Below are 17,354 nucleotides of genomic sequence, written 5' to 3'. Positions count from 1 at the left end.
TAATAATAATAATAATAATAATCGTCATAAATTCTAAGCTGAACATAGAATAGAATATTCCCAACCCCTAGATCCGGAGCGCCTGGAACTAGGGTGAGAGTATTCGTTTAATTCATTAATTTATTTGATACATGCTTTAAAACAGTCTGTCAACAATTGATTTGTTATTTCTACATTGAATGTTATACTTAACACTAATCATGTTTAAATTAATTCCACAAATGTTCATCCCCTTTCTTTTCTCGCCTTTTCCTTTCTTTTCGTTTAACTTTACTTTTGTGCTAGATGTAGTGCGGTACTACATATTCTAGGACAACCATATATCCTACCGCTTAAGTCTTCTAACTAGTGCTTTTCTTTTTATTTACTTTTGCCACATATATTTTGGAATACAAATATATTTTGTTATTCTTCCCGGTATAATCCGTTCTTTGTTTAATAATTTAACAATTGTATAGAATTCTTTCTCTCTTTCCATTTTTTATTTATATTCACCAGCCAAATATATAGCTCTAAGTCCGACAGTTTTCCTACATAGATTTACTTATTTATTTATTTATTTATTTATTTATTTATTTATTTATTTATTTATTTATTTATTTATTTATTTATTTAAATTAAAAGGCGTATGGCTTTTAGTGCCGGGAGTGTCCGAGGACAAGATCAGCTCGCTAGACGCAGGTCTTTATATTTGACTCCCGTAAGCGACCTGCGCGTAGTGATGAGGATGAAATGTTGATGAAGACGACACATACACCCAGCCCCCCGTGCCAGAGAAATTAACCAATTATGGATAAACTTCTCGACAGTGCCAGAATCGAACCCGGGTTCCCTGTGACCAAAGGCCAGCACGCTAACCATTTAGCCATGTAACCGGACTATTTAATTATTTATTTGATAGTGCGAAGGTACACACGCTGAGCCCAGTTACGTCCCTTCATGAAATATGGGATTTAAAATTGAAATGCATCAAACAAAAATAGTAACAATAACAGTAAGAAGAACGAAGAAAGAAAAATAATACGCAGAACAAAATTGAAAATTAATACTACGAATGAAGAAACATAATAATATAGCCTATAGATCAGCCATAGGAATGTACTAAATAAGTTAGGAAAAAACACAAACAAAATGATTTAGTAAAAATAACTGATCAGCAGAAGGGTAAGAGTGGGAAGTACGTTCTACCAGAATGTAAGGAACTTGCTGTGGAACAGATAAGTTTCTATGAAGTATCAAGAGATAATGTACAAGATGTTCTATACTCCTACATCAACGTATGCATGAGAGTGAGATGAAAGCTCCTGAGGAGTATGGTAGGGAAGACAAGGAGATACAGAGTAAGTAATGTGAGGTCAGAAAAGAACTAGGGGTACAAAAACTGAGTATTAGGATGGAGGCTGGAAGGATACAAAAACAAGTGTTGGAGGCTAAGATAGAAGGAAGGAGGGCAAGATAGAGGCCCAGAACAAGATGGATAGACTCTGTCAAGAAGAGGATAAGAAAAAGAAGAGTGGAACGGAATACAATTACTGAAGAGGTGTGGTGGAAGAAAAGGCAACGGCAGGAGCCACACAAGAGGATATGGAAATGATGAATGCTTTAACTAGTGGTGAATTTTACTTGTGGTACATGAAAAGGAATGAAGGTAAGTAATTCTTGACAGTAAATTTTTCCACCCAAGTTTTCCTCGATATATGTAAGGAATTAATGTTATCCTGGTGTTCAAAGACGTGAAATCGAACAAAATTCTTAAAAACTGGGTTTAAATATCAAATGGACAAAGTACGTTTTAAGTTTTAAGATTAAAATATTTTAGAAATTTATTTTGTACTGCCTCAATGTGACGTGTTTGGTCCTTATAAAGGGGGTTTCAGATAACAGATGATTCGTTAAACGTATATACAACTTAACAATTACTTCCGGTTGAGTAAATAATATGTAGTTTATAATAATAACACCAAGGATCTTAATAGACAGAATCATTAGTTTTACAATATGGCTATTAAAAGTTAATTTGCTATCATACCATAATATAATATTATTAACATCCTGTTGTAAATCATTCACGTCACTGCAGTTGTATATGGTCTTATATAAGTTTACGTTGTCAGAAAACAACAAACAACCAGAGGCAAATCATTAACCACAATGGGAAATAGGAGAGGCCAAAGGTTGGACCCTTGTGGTACACCTTTTGCATCTCTCCTTTTATTTCTCCACAAAGTAAACAATGATTTTCGTAATGATTCTCTCTCAGACTCTTCTTTCTATATATCCCCATTAGGCACCACGGTGCACACCTTAGTTTCCTATTTGAAACTGTTTATTTCCTTATTGACGTATTTTGGATAAATGTTGAACATAGGAAGTTAGAGCCCAACCTCGTCTCTCAATTCGCAGCCGTGCTCACTTGGAGGCTCCATCCGTACGTTGCTTGTTGATTGTGAGCGCTGTGATATGATACTGAAAAATAAATTGAATTTGGAGGAACAAATAGTTAACACATTTCAATCCGCTGGGGCCTCTCTTTGTCTCCTGCTTAAACAACACCTGCATCTCTAGTTTAAAATCGTGTTTGAAGTTTGTGGACGATGTTTACACTCTGACGGACGTGCTCGCTAGCGGATTTGCCGTCGAGTAACAAGTAGCGACTATTATTATTTTTGTGTCTTTAAAGTCTATAAAGTGCATTAGGATTATAGTTCAGCACGTAGATAATCATGTATTTACTGTATGGCTATATCACTAAAAATTAATATGTACAATTATCTTAAAGGGGCGCCAATACCTATTACCGGCCGAAAATGCGATATTTCAATTTATATTTTCATTTAAAATGAAACTTTTCTCTTTAAACAGTGCAAGATGTTTTTAATATCTCCTATAATTTCGGAGTTATGACGAAAAACATGAAGCTTTGTCACCCAAGCAAGCCCTTTATCAGAAAGTTTGTTGCTCGTTATCCGTAACTTTTGCTTTTCAGAACCGTTTCCCTGATAACTCAGAAAGATTTGAACATATTAAGATAATAATGTTCATGAATACTTCATATCTGTATTTCATAGAGAAGAATATATACTAGATTTTCCTCTGTGACATTTCCAGTGTAGAACCTCCGTGATATCATTGTGGGGTACCTTCTATGACGGCTTCGTTGGTCGATTTCTGTACCACTGTCGTTGAACGTATGACGATATACAAACCTTATTATTATTCTGACACTCACATCAGCAGTTTACCTTTGTGTTAGCAGTGGAAAGAACTATCTGACTCGGTAAGATCTTTCATTCAAAAACAGCATTATAACAGATTAGCCAAACACTTCAGAGCATGGTCGATTCTCGGGAGGTATCAAGCACTTCAAGCACTTTATTGAATGTAAGATATGTCACAGAAAGTTTACAAAGAGGGGCATTAACATACATATAGCAAGAGTTCACGAGCCACTATCTCAGAACTCATCATTGGTAGATAGTGAACAATTGCATGTTAATTTAGGAATTCCTCAGGCATCTCAAACTCTTCATCTACGTTTATCAGCTAGACACACTGAGAATTCTTCAAATCAGGCATCTGAAAATATAAATTGTCAGTGTCCACACTGCTGATGTCATTACTCCAGTTCCCATGGGGTCAAAATATACATCAGCAGAGCTCATCCTGATATCCACCGTCAAATTTTAGTTTCTAGAAATCAACAGGGGGCTGATCCTCTCAAAATATCGAAACAATCATTCAAGAAAGTGACCTACATGCTAACACGGAAACTAAAGATGTCAACACTTTACCGCATGAATTTAAGCAGAAAATGATGCAGTGGCGAAGTAGATTTTTAGAAAATTTGACAGACGAGCAATTTAACGATGAGATTCACATTTGGTGTGAGTTCTTGGCTTCTGCAATTGATCTACTCCCTGGCCCCAAACATCCGTCACGGAAATACTATCAGTATAGGAAAAATAAACAAACCACAGACAACTAGAGGAAATATAAACAGACAACCAATCCTGAACGGGCAACAAAACGGGACCGAATAAAACGCCGAGAAAAATACAAATTCAGTTTACCCAGTACCATTTTTACAATTAGCGCAGAAAGGCTATTAGATCTGTTTTAAATTGCAATGCTGAAAACTGTAAAATTCCTTCGGATGAAATATTACATTATTTCTCTGAAATTCTCGGACAACCTAATGACATGATTCGATCCGCATACCCATCTCATACAAGTAATATTGATAGAGAACAAATTGACATTTTATTTAATGACACAATAAGCCCAGATGAAATCAGCTTTGCTGTTAATCATATAGCCATAGACATATCACCTGGTCCAGACCACGTCCTCATCAGAGTTATCAAAGACAGTATTGCAGTCGACATAATATCTCACATTGCCACACGTATATTGAAAACTGGGGTTGTACCTTCTGTCTTCAAAAAGGCTAGGACTGTTCTAATCCATAAAGGTGGAGATACACTGAATATTAAGAACTGGAGACCTATCACAACCTGTTCAGTAATAAGGAGAATAGTTGAGCGGGTCCTTGACAGGCGTCTTCGTGAACATGTTGTCTTAAACCCCAATCAACGAGGATTTACTAACTCTTCTGGAACGCATATCAACACTGCGATACTCGGCTATCTTCTTCGTGAAGCCAAAAACAAACAAGCCAATCTGACTACTATATTCCTAGATATACAGAAAGCCTTTGATAACGTTGGTCATGCTCATTTAAATGAGACAATGAAGTCGTTACCAATTCCAACCAATACGAATTTAATCATGAATCTGCAAACAGGAAATATCACACAAATTCAGACGCAGAGAAGTAAGACAAGACCTCTCTTGATAAGCAGGGGAGTTATGCAAGGTTCTCCTCTGTCGCCAATCCTGTTTAATCTCGCCATCAATCACATTCTGGATGACCTTAGCGAAACGTCGATATCTACCCAATATGGCTTTCAGTTGGGTCCAGATCGTGAAGCTCTAACAGTATTAAGTTTTGCTGATGATGTAGTTATTGTTGGAAGAGATTCTCAGTCAGCTTTAATACTTGCTCATGCGGCCATACATCAACTACAAGAAATTGGACTTAAGTTCAATATTGGAAAATGTAAAGGAATATGCATCAATCATGGTCACCTGTCAGAAGAAAAAAAATTCTCGGCGGATGAAAAACAGATACCATGTCTGGAAAAAGGAGAATCTATTAAGTATTTGGGTGTAAATTTCTTCAAGGAAATTACTTTCCAGTCCGTCGAGGTCGTAAATAAGCTCAAAACTACGCTAGAGCTCCTCATTTCTTCACCGCTTTTGCATTACGATCAAAAATTTGTAATCATAAACACTTCAATCTGTCCCAGTTTGGTTTATAAATTTCAGAGAGCACCACCACAAAAGATTCCAGTCAAATTTATAAATGACGCCGATATTATGGTTAGGATAGCATTAAAGGAAATGTTGCAACTTCCCATGGATGTCCCGAATGATATGATATACGCTGAAATGAAATTTAAAGGTCTGGGTTTATTTTGTGTATCATGGGAAATATACCTGCAACATATTAATGCATGCAAAATTTTGAAATCTTCCAATAACATTTTTTTACACTCAATGATAAACTTATGTCAAGAAATCAGCACGAGCCTCGCTGCATTGACTGTAGCAGAAACAGACTCTATTCGAGACAAAGGGCATGGTTTTGTAGATACAAAGAAAGTTCGACTCGAATTGAGAAGAAGAGCTTTTGACAACTGGAGCAAGAAAGAGCATAAAGGCAAAGGTGTAGTCCTATTTAAACAGTATACTCCAGTGAATACATGGATTCGTGATCATAAAGAATTGTCTTGCAGTGAATGGCGTGATGCAATAAAAATTAACGCCAATGTTTCTGCTGTGCGTACTGACCCTGACAGATCCCAGGGCAACAGCCTCTGTCGGTGTTGCCACAAAGAGTTAGAAACTCTTTCACATGTCCTGGGAGCCTGTCCGCATGGTGAATTACTACGCACCTCACGCCATAATATAGCCAGATCAATGATAGCTAACGATTTGAGAGGACAAGGTTGTAATGTCTATGAGGAAGTACATGGTCTCTCCAACAGAAGAAGCAACTGGCGCATTGACATTATTGCTTTTAAGCCATCCTGTTCAGAAGGTTTCATCATTGATCCAACAATTAGATTTGAGACCAACGAAAACCAGCCGGAAGAGGTCGATGCAGAAAAAAGAACAATTTATGAAGAAACGGTGGACTTCTATAACCGAAAGTACAAGTTCTCATCCATCTCTGTAACCGGCTTGATGTTAGGTGCTCGAGGAATCATACCTACATTTTTTGTCAACTTCTGCAATACCTTTGGGCTGAATAGAGATTTCATATATAACATCGCGATTACGATAGTCAAGAAGTCCATCATGATCTTCAAGAACCATGCTTGCGGACCTCAAGGAAATGTTTGACATGCCTCACTCGATTGCCTACACTTAACATCATACGATATCCATATATTGCTGTTAAGGTACTCTTTGTCTTTGGGCAACCTGCAGCACATGGTGACGAGTCTGCTTTTCAGCGCCACAGTCACAACTCGGATAAGTTATATTCTTCTACTTGTGCAGGAAATCGGCACACCTGCCAGTGTTGGTTCTTATTCGATTAAAACCCGACCAAATGTGGCGTGGCAAATCAAAGCCAGGTGACTTGGTCGATATGCACGGCATCTTGAGTTGTTCCGTTGTAGCTGTTGGAGTGACGAACTGAATACTGCAGCAAACATGTTGTAATACTAAACAACGATGATTACTCCTGTAGTGGACTGTAGTTTGGTTATGCACGAGATTACACCATAGGGTCTAGTCATTAAACAATCAAGCAAAGCAAAGTCACCTCCGTACAGGCCATGAAGGCCCTTGGAGGAGTGGAAGGTAAAGGCTTCCACCATTGTTAACCTCGGCATGTGATGGGGTAGAGTGTTTAGCTCTACGCCCGTCCGCCTTTGCCCCCAGGAATTAACCTGGTACTCATTTCTGCTGTAGGCTGAGTGAACCTCAGGGCCACATGCATCTTCGGAAGTGGAAATCTCGTATCTTAAATTTTACGACTTCTTGACGGGGATTCAAACCCACGTGCTTCCGGGCGAACTGAGCCTCGGCCAGGCAGCCCCTGTCATTAACAATATTGCACGTAATAAAACTTTTATATAAATTATTCTTGATTAACAAAATGCACAAACACTATTTACACGTAAAAGAACAAAATGAGAAGCCTGAATGACTATCGATTGATTAAGTTCGAGGCCATGTGGCCGTGAATGCGTGTCTAGTCGACATGTCGCTATCAAGTCTGTCTTGCAGTCGCCGGAGACCAGATGAATTCTGATCACTCAAAATGAGACGCTGACAAGAGCGCGCTTTGTCTGAGAGGGCGTATTATAATTAATAGCACAAAATGAAACAGCTCTAAGTAGACGATACTTAGTAGACATGGGTCCGCAAACGAGGCGATTGCGAGATAATCTAGAATTTGTGCTTGCCAGTGAGTGCACTTGCTTTCAATAAACTCGACGCTGTATTGAGTTTCGAACGCTCCTGGATGATTCTGATATTCTTGACCAGCATTTACAACTCTCTGCTCCAATTATTCTTCAACCGTGTTAACCGGAGTTTCGTCTAATTGGGCCGAACATTTTACCAAACAAACTCAATGGACGGAATTACCTTCGGTTTGTGTGGTTTCTATTAATTATCTTACACCGCGTATGAAGCTTACTTGTTCGTTTGCTACACAAATCTACACGCCTCCACTGATTAGAACTAAAATGTACACAAACGCGCAAGATTCACTCGGACGGGTCCTACTTTTAGTTATGTTGTCAAATTCAAATTTGAACTCTATATTGTAAGGGGGTCGCAAAACAAAACAGAAATCCATGAAATAGTATCCAGGTATAAGGACACCACTTTGAACACTTCCTACGAAAGTATCTAATAACTTGTCTTAAGTTATATTTGCATCTTTCCCTAACTAGGATGACGTATACGAAGAATAAAGTCAGTGATGGCTGGTAACCACACATTCTAAATTATCTCGGAAAGGCTAGTTTGCGGACTCATGTTTATTAAGGCTGTTTTTGCTTCTAGTATTGTGTACTTACAGGTATTTCAATTTGTGCTATGAATTATGATAAACTCTGTACCTATATGAAGACATGGGGAGAATGTCCATATTTTATGATTTTTAGCTTACGGATCTGCTTGATAGAGAAAATCATGTAGTTTCTTAGTATGTACTTATTTGTGTTGAACATGATCAGGGTGCAGATATATTCACAAATAAATTTATCTGAAAGGCGGGAGAATGATGAGAATCCTTGAATTTGAAAAAAAAAAGAAGATTGCCTACTGTACATTCTTTCTTAAAAAATTCAACTTTAGTGCTTAGGAGTTGGTATGTGTGATGTGTTTCATGTTTTGGAGTTCAATTGTTGGATTTCAAATTGGATTTCAAACTAAGATTAGTTTCGTTTAGTTATTTTATTCGTGAAGATGTATATCATATCAGCATAGAACGATTTATGTGTTTTGAGCGTAGAAGACGACAGAGCGAGCTCTCCGTGTAGCGGAGGAAATGTACGAGTACACGAGTGCAGAGGTTCGAACCCACTATCTCCCGGATGCAAACTCGGAGCTGCAGCGCCCCTAACCGCACGGACAACTCGCCCGGTGCGAAAATAAAGGGGCGATCACAAAGTTTCCGTTCAATGGCGAACAGTCCCGAATTGGGATGCCCCATCAGGCACATTTGCCGTGAGCATGGAGACACTCATCGCACTGACTCATCAGGTTGAAGATCCCTTGTGTGGTAAAACACCGTGTCCTGCTGTGTGAAGAAGACCTTAACCACCTGCTGCACATCCTCGTCTGACAGGAAGCGTCGACTCTTCAAGGTCTTTTTGAGGGGACTAAAGGTGTGATAATCGCAGTGGAAGAGATCAGGACTATAGGCCTCATCCACCGTCCGCTTGTTGTTGTCCGTAATGGATGAGGCTGGCCTCCCCGATCGACCGGCGTCTTATATCGAAACGCCACCCGCAAGGAACTTGGTGCACTTTTCAACAACGGTGGTTTTTGACAGACATGGTGTCCCATATACAGTCTTCGTTCGCCGCTAGATGTCCACTGATGTTCCTCCTTCGGCAGCCAACAACGAATATCAGCACGTTGGTCCTGTTTGGACGCATTCGGTAATAACTTCGCCATAGTTCACGTGGGCGCATTTAACGCGTGCACCTCTGATATACATGTAGTGGAGTCACGCTACGTTGCATGTCCGCTGCAGCAGCGCCCTCAAAAGGAAACTATTTGATCACGCCTTATATTTTTCGTACCAGCAAGTTGGCCGTGCGGTTGAGGTCGGGCAGCTGTGAGCTTTCATCCAGGAGATAGTGGGTTCCAACTCCACTGTCGGCAGCCCTTGAGATGGTTTTCCGTGGTTTCCTATTTTCACACCAAGAAAATCCTGGGACTATAGCTTAATTAATGCCACGGCTGCTTCCTTCCTAATCCTAACCCTTTTCTATCCCATTGTCACCATAAGACCTGTCTCAGTCGGTGCGACATAAAGTCAAGTGAAAAAAGTTTAGTATTTTGGCAAAGAACTAAGTACATGATCACCCAAAAGTCTGTTAATATTTCAAGAGTACGGGAGTGCAAGGGTTCGAGCTCACTGTCTCCCGGATGCAAGCTCAGAGCTGGGCGCCCCTAACCGTACGGCCAGCAACACTTCAGTTACAAAAGGCCACACATGCTTTACATGGCATGGGGTTTTATTGACACCAACAACGAATGCACAAACAGGCCAAGAGATGGCGCTGGACACGTCAGGCATATCGCATGAAACCCGTGTACGGTAAAAAACGAGCTGTCATGAGAGAGAGCACCAGATGCGCCCGCAATCGTGGCATGTCATGTTTGGCCTCCCCGGTCTCCCGACTTCAATCCGTGTGATTATTGGTTGTGGGGTTATCTGAAGTCGCAAGTCTACCGCGATCGTCCCACCTCATTAGTTATGTAAAAGGACAACATCTGACGGCAATTTCTCACCATACCTGCGAGTATGTTGTACAGTGCTGTTCACGACATTGTCCCTCGACTATAGGTATTGTTGATGAATGACATGTTGAGCATGTCTTATAAACATATCGTCTCGATTGTTAAGCTAATTATTGCTTGTGTATCGTATGAAGTGCCATCTCTTGGTCATTTTGTGTACGGTACTTTAATTTGGTGTCAATAGAACTCCATCTCATGCCAAGCAAGTGTGTCAATTAGCACCTCTCTACCTCCAATATTCCGTGAAGTATGTTAACGGACTTTCGGGTCACCGTGTACAATACTGATGGAACGAAACTAAAAGGTGTTTACACATAAATGTACAGACATAATTTTGGGTACATTAGTTATACTCAGTAATGGACGCTAATAGGAAAAGTGTGAAACGTACTGCTCAGTTGTTTAAAGTAGTGATGGTGGTGATTATTTTTAAGAGGAAGTACAACTAGGCAACCCTCCTCTATATATAACACTAATAAGAGAGAAAATATGGAAGGGAGCCGACACTTCGAAAAATGAAGGTATCGGCTAAAGAAAAACAAGGGCCACGAAGGGTTCCTAGACCTCGGGAACTTAATACCGTGGGGGTTAGAAAAGAACAAGTGTTGACCAAGCGAGGCCAAACAGGATAGGAGCCTGGCACAAGTTAGTGGAAGGAATGCCAGGACGCAGCTCAGGGCCCCATGGCCGCCAACCCACGCTCCTAAGTTGGCTCCTGGGGCCCCTTTTACGATAGGCAGGTGATAGGATGGGTGTTATACTACCACCCCACCCACAGGCGGATCAGTTGTTAAAATCTTGATATGCCTAGCGTTCTATATGTAGGACACTTGCACTGCTGTGATATATTTACTTACTGTCGTTGTTATTTTCCTGCTCGCGAGATGCCAGTAGTCACCAATGGTTCGGCAGTGAGGCCTGACATGTCCATTGTAGTGGTAATTTGTTTATGAGTGCTAAAGTTGTAACTTCACGAAGAATAACTTCAGCTTCATGCTATGATAGTCAAAAGTCATTATAGAACATTTATTATTGTTACAGGACATTTATTACTTATAATGGTTAGAAAACCTACGGAAGTAGATATGTAAATGAAACGTAAAGATATAGTTCACTTTCTGTGATTGAGGTTAGAGTCTTAATCCTGGCATGCTATATGTAGGACACTTAAATACATTCAGTTGAAATACGGATTTTTTTCGTTTTGCCGAACCATTTATTTACGAACGTGAATATCTTATATAATGTAAACTCTCGGAGTCCTATATATTTTTTCTCTTAAAGGACGATTGGTACTAATGTTTACTGGAAGAATTGTTTCTGGACCTATAATCGGGTGAAAAAAAAAGATAATAAAAATTTAAGAAAAGTTAATTCAGGCATGTCTGGGTTAAGTGGTTTACTTGGCGACGGAACCCATATCGGTGCTCGCACTACTCCTCGTAGTGGATGTGGGGGGTGGTTCTTTAAGGGGGCGTCGACACCTTTCACCGACCATACATGCGGTTTTTCAATTTATGTTTTCATTTAAAACTGAACTTTTCTCTTTATAATGGAGCCAAATGCTTGTTAGTATCTCCAATACTTTAGGAGGTATGACCAAAAATCCACCTTCAACTCAATGTTGAAAACATCCTAGGGATATGAGATACGAATTTTACGTAAATAAAATATAAACTATGAGAATATATTCTTTATGTTTTCCTAAAAATTGCGATCCTTTCCTTAATGGTCCTTATCCGGTCGATTAGATTAGCAGTTTGCCTTTTCGTACCACTACCAGAATTTTTCTAAAATAGAAAAAGCGCCTGAGGGTGTTGAACCAAGAAACACATTAGAGAAAGAATTATTTAAATAAGTTGATTTGGCTAGGATTTGAATATAAAACGAGCAAGGAAACGAGCGATTTTAGGCTGCTTTTCCACAACTGCATTTAGGTCGGAAGTGATCTTCAAAATTTGTTTTTTTCAGTTTAGTACATCTATCCAGGACTCACAATTCGAAACGTTTTCGGGCCCTTTATCCCCTCAACGTTCAGTACAGTTGAGGAAATTGTTCAATTTTAAGTTTTTCGTAGTGTGGGGAGTTCTACCTTGTTTTCAATATTAAGAGCAATGTATCAAAGAGGTGCAGAAGTACTCAAATAACCAAGCACTTGGCATCAGACAAGAAGTTTCAAAGAGGCAAGGACAAAAGGGAGTTTACAATTCGACAAGAGAAAGAAAGGAAATGTTGCTAAGAAGGTTTAAAGACACATCAGCTAGGAGACTACCACAGGAAGGATAAACTTTGTTTGCGGCAAATGCCTTTGAGAAAGGGACATTACATTCTGTGAGCAGAATAGCCCCACTAATGATGTAATTTCTTATTTTTGCTTCGATTCACCTCTAATTTGACCACCCTCATCATTGTAATATCAGTATTTTCAATGAATATATATGACAAGGGGTATACAGAGTGGTCCATATGTCTTGCTACCCCCATATCTTCACATGGCTTTACAATCATATAGTATAATATCGGGTAGTGCGGATTCAACCTCAACCAGGCTTATGTTTATTTTAGTGGCACAAATTGATGCGGCGCCATGACCTGTGTGATATTTTACAAAGCAAACCTTGCTTGATTGTATCAAAGTCAGCCCTAACAGCATCCTTGAATTTTTCTATTGCTTGGTGTCGTTGTTGTGATACCTTCGCCTTAATAATGCCCCAGAGGGTATTGTTAGAAGATCAGAGATCATGGCTTGTGGGAGGCCAATCCAGAGGCGCCGTAAGATGTACCGATCCGCTTCCTATCCACTTATTGGGAAACACTTCATTTTAATATTCCCTGTCAGTGATAGCATAGTGTGGCAGTGCTCCATCCTGGTGAAACCAGGAATGTTCCAGGAGATTAAGTCTTTGGAGCTCTGGAACAAAACATTCCTTTAACATGGCGAGATAGGTCTGTTGATTGACTACACCATCAAAGAAATAGGGGCCTATCAAGTGTTTAGCGGAACTAGCGACACACGCATGTGGTCATTATGTTCCAGCTCTTCGTAATAATGAGGATTTTCCTTGGACCAGATGTAAATATTCCTCGCACGTGCTGCTGGTCGTTATCACTGAGCTCATTAACGGCTGCTGGTTTAAAGGATTTGAATCCAAGATCCTTCTTCATGTGCCGTAACATTGTTGTTTTCGGGATTCCAAGTTCAGAAGACCGTTTGCCGAGTGACTTGTTTGGTGACCAAAGCACACATGCCTCCACTCCTGCACATGTGGTGTGTCGTTTGATTGGTGCTCCATGCCTCGGTTTGTCTTTGATACGTCCCAATAAAAACAGTAATGTCAATTTAGGAGGTGCGGTCTTGTGTAAACCTCTCGTGAAATCTGGTTGCAACTCCTCCATGGTCTTCCCAGTATGTGGACGTTCATGAGCCCAAACACTGACAACAAGACGCTCATCCACACTATAGGAGCTTGTGTCAGCCATCTCTAAAAAAGAAACACTGAATTAGGGATAGCAAGATATTCGGGGGTGGGGGTACAAGGCGTTTGGACCAGCCTGTATAAGGTGTGTTTTGTTATGCGCCCCATCCGAGAATAATGAATGTTTTTTACAATTGTAATCCTTACAATTAGAATCAGCGTAATAGACCCGCCCTACCTTATGACCAACAATGGTTGCCATGGTTGCAGTCGTCATCATCAGTTCTCTGCCTATCAGCAGGTTTTCGGACGCGTTTTCTGTCATCCTTTTAGTCTTCCAGTATCTTCCATTAATTTTCAGACTGTCCATCATCTGATACTTCTGTCTTCCTCTCAAACTTCTCCCTGCAACTTTTCCTTCGTAAACAGCGACCTAACCAATTCTTCTTCCTCTTTTGAATGATTTCCAGTATTATCGTGCTTTCTTCACCTACCGTTTCCAATACTAATTCGTTCCTCAATTTGTCTTGCCAGTTGATGTTCTCCATTTTTCTCCTTACCCACATTTCAATATATTTCATTCTTTCTCCCCTTTCGAAGTCCAAGTCTCAGACCCATAAAGAGAAACGCTCCATACAATGCACTTCTTAAGGGCCATATGCAGTGACCCACTCATCAGTATGTATGCTTGTCCATTGCGATCCTACTCTTCATCTCATCCAAACAATATTGATCACTTCTGATTGTGCTTCCTAAATACCTGAATGTAGATACTTGTCCTATTCCTCCACCTGAGAGAACTATCTTTGCTGTTACATCCTTCTTCACCGAGCTCGACAGCTGCAGTCGCTTAAGTGCGGTCAGTATCCAGTATTCGGGAGATAGTAGGTTCGAACCCCACTGTCGGCAGCCCTGCAGATGGTTTTCCGTGGTTTCCCATTTTCACACCAGGCAAATGCTGGGGCTGTACCTTAATTAAGGCCACGGCCGCTTCCTTCCCACTCCTAGCCCCTCCCTGTCCCATCGTCGCCATAAGACCTATCTGTGTCGGTGCGACGTAAAGCAACTAGCAAAAAAAAAAAAAAAAAAAAAAAAAAAAAACCATCCTTCTTCTCACTCATGGACTTCTTTTTGTTAATTTTCACACCAAAGGTTTAACACGACCTGCTCAATTTTTCCATCACAATATTTATAATTATTAAACAGTTTCTGTTAGGACGACAAATCTGATGCATTTAACTTTCTTTCCTCCCACATTAACACCTTGCTTGCCTTGATAACAACTTCCAGTTATTTCCTCAATGTATATATTAAACAAGGTTACTGAAAGACAACTCCTTTACCAATTTTTCTTTCTTCCGTCAAATTATGTCTTATTCTTACCTGAACAGTTTTATTTATGTAAATATTCTCTATCACTCACGACGCTAATTCCAGATAGACCATGTAAAAAGAAGCCTCCGCGTTTCATCAGAATTCTTCGAGCACCAGTGCAGACAGGATTTGTGAAAGAGAAAGGCACGAGCCGCCACTGTGCACGTGATCTAGGCGGCGAGTACTGGGCTGGAGGTTTATTGCAGGAACACAAAGCGGGGCTTTTATTGAAAGCCGTGATATTGGGGTGACATCAAAGTGTGCGAGTCATCAGTATGCACGAGCTCGTTCGATTTTCATCTTTATGTAGGGTCATAGGGAAAGTTTACCAGCTGAAATAGCGGTACTTCACGTCCATCGCAGCAGAGTTGATAAATAAATCTATTAAATACACAGGGTGTAACAAATACATTTTCAGGACAGCTTCCTCATTTGTAGAAGAAGAAAATATCTTATAAGGGACAGTCACATGAAAACAGACCCGCTACAACGTGGCCATGGAATAGTTTCCTTCTTCTTATATGACCGCATATGATTACTTTAGTCAGTCCATCGTTCAGGTCTGTTTGAAGGGATTGTTTGGGCTTTGTGGTCCTTCCAGTACTTCTTCAGACGCTACGATCTTCATCCCCTTTCCTCTGTTGAAAATATGCGTGTTGTTGGTTTCTTTTGCGTAAGGGTAAAGCGGAGGTTTGTATTCTTGAGTGTTGTTTTCAATTTTATCTTGTTTGTGGTGTCTTCTGTAGTAAAGCCTATTTCCTTCAGATCCTCTCTTACTTCTCTCATCCATTTACATCATGTTGTGGTATTTTTTGAGACGAGATTATGTTGTACTAATTGTTTCAGAAGTCTCGAATCCTGCATCTTCTTGATATGTCCAAAAACAATCCCAGTCTCCTCTTGCACATAATATCTGTAATGAGTTCTAGCTCTTTGTACACGACTTTGTTAGGTATTATCCGCCACTGTCCAACTTTCTGGTATGTTTTGTTGACGCAGGTCCTTCCAATCCTCCTTTCAATTTTCTGAAGTCTGCCAGTCTTTGATTGTTTATTCAAGTAAAAATGTGTTTCTGCTATGTGTGTATGTTCAGTCCGTCAGGGATGCCGCTGGTGGGATCCTCAACAGCTCTTCCATCAGCTGTCATACATTAGATGGCGTAGGCATCACTGAAAAGGCGTACTAGGAAAATGAGGAGTGAGGTAGTTTCCCCTTGCTTTCCTCACCGAGCCAGAGTTGCTATTACATATCAGTCTGCCAAGCCCACTGAAATGCATACACCAACCGACTGGCTGCATAAGGATTGGCACTACTAGCATCACTGATACCTCAGTCATTTCATATTCTCAAAGCCACGGATAAGACAGAGACAGATCTATGAAAGTAACAAAATTGCTCTAGCCTATTCCAGAAGACATAGTGCACTGTAAACACTAGGGCCTGCCAACAAAGGCATTTTCTACTATGAAATCGTTGTATTCAAAAGTAATTTTCACAAGCGTTAATACAGTTATCCCGCTGGGAGACGAGACGATCCACTCCAGATTTCTAGAAAGAGGTAGGTCGCCGATGGACGCTACAATTTCTCGTCCGAATGAAACCGACATCCACAAATGCTTTCTCCAGTCGCCAAAAATGTGAACATCACAATGTGAAATATCACGGATATATATGGAGGATGTTAAAGCGTTTTCCAACCAAATCTCTGAAGCGTGTTGATGGTTTATTTCACGCATGGATAAAGCGGAGATTTGTATTCTAGAGTTTTTATTCAGTTTTATCTTATTTGTGGTGTCTTCTGTTGTAAAGCCTATTTCCTTCAGATCCTCTCTTACTTCCCTCATACATTTACATCCTGTTGTGGTATTTCACCAGATTAGCAGTATGGGAGCTAGCAGTATCATGCAACAGGATGACTCCGTCCAACAACATTCCAGGCTTTTTTGATTTTATGGCGCGTTGCATTTTCTGCAAAGTGTCTTCACGGTGCTGCACATTGAGTGTGGCTCCACGTTCGAGGAAGTCGACAAACAGAGAAGGACCTCTGCAGTCAAAGAAGAAGAAGATCATCATGAATTTACTGGAACTTGTGTGAACAGCCTTGGGTGTCTTTGGCGGGGGAGAATTGTGACGTTTCTAGTGTTGGCTTTGCCGTTTGCTCTCGTGCTCGACATGTTGACACCATGTTTCATCCCCTATGACGGTACCGCTGCAGGTGACTCACACATGACGGCAGTCTGTCAACTTTTTGTTCCTCCGTCAGTTGACAAGGAACCGTGTGCGCGCAAATTTTGCGGAAATGCAAGTGATCTTTGATAACGGCATGCAATGGAGCCAAGGGCAATGCCGACCAGAACACGAATTTCTTCCTCCTTGATTCGTCGGTCTTCCCGAACAACGCCATCAGTTCAGGAGTAATGGCTCGAGGGGTCTGTTCTGGGTGCG

This window comes from Anabrus simplex, chromosome 1 (genome assembly GCF_040414725.1).
Source record: "Anabrus simplex isolate iqAnaSimp1 chromosome 1, ASM4041472v1, whole genome shotgun sequence".
NCBI classification, from domain to species: Eukaryota; Metazoa; Arthropoda; class Insecta; order Orthoptera; family Tettigoniidae; genus Anabrus; species Anabrus simplex.
This window is presented reverse-complemented; position numbering follows the sequence as displayed.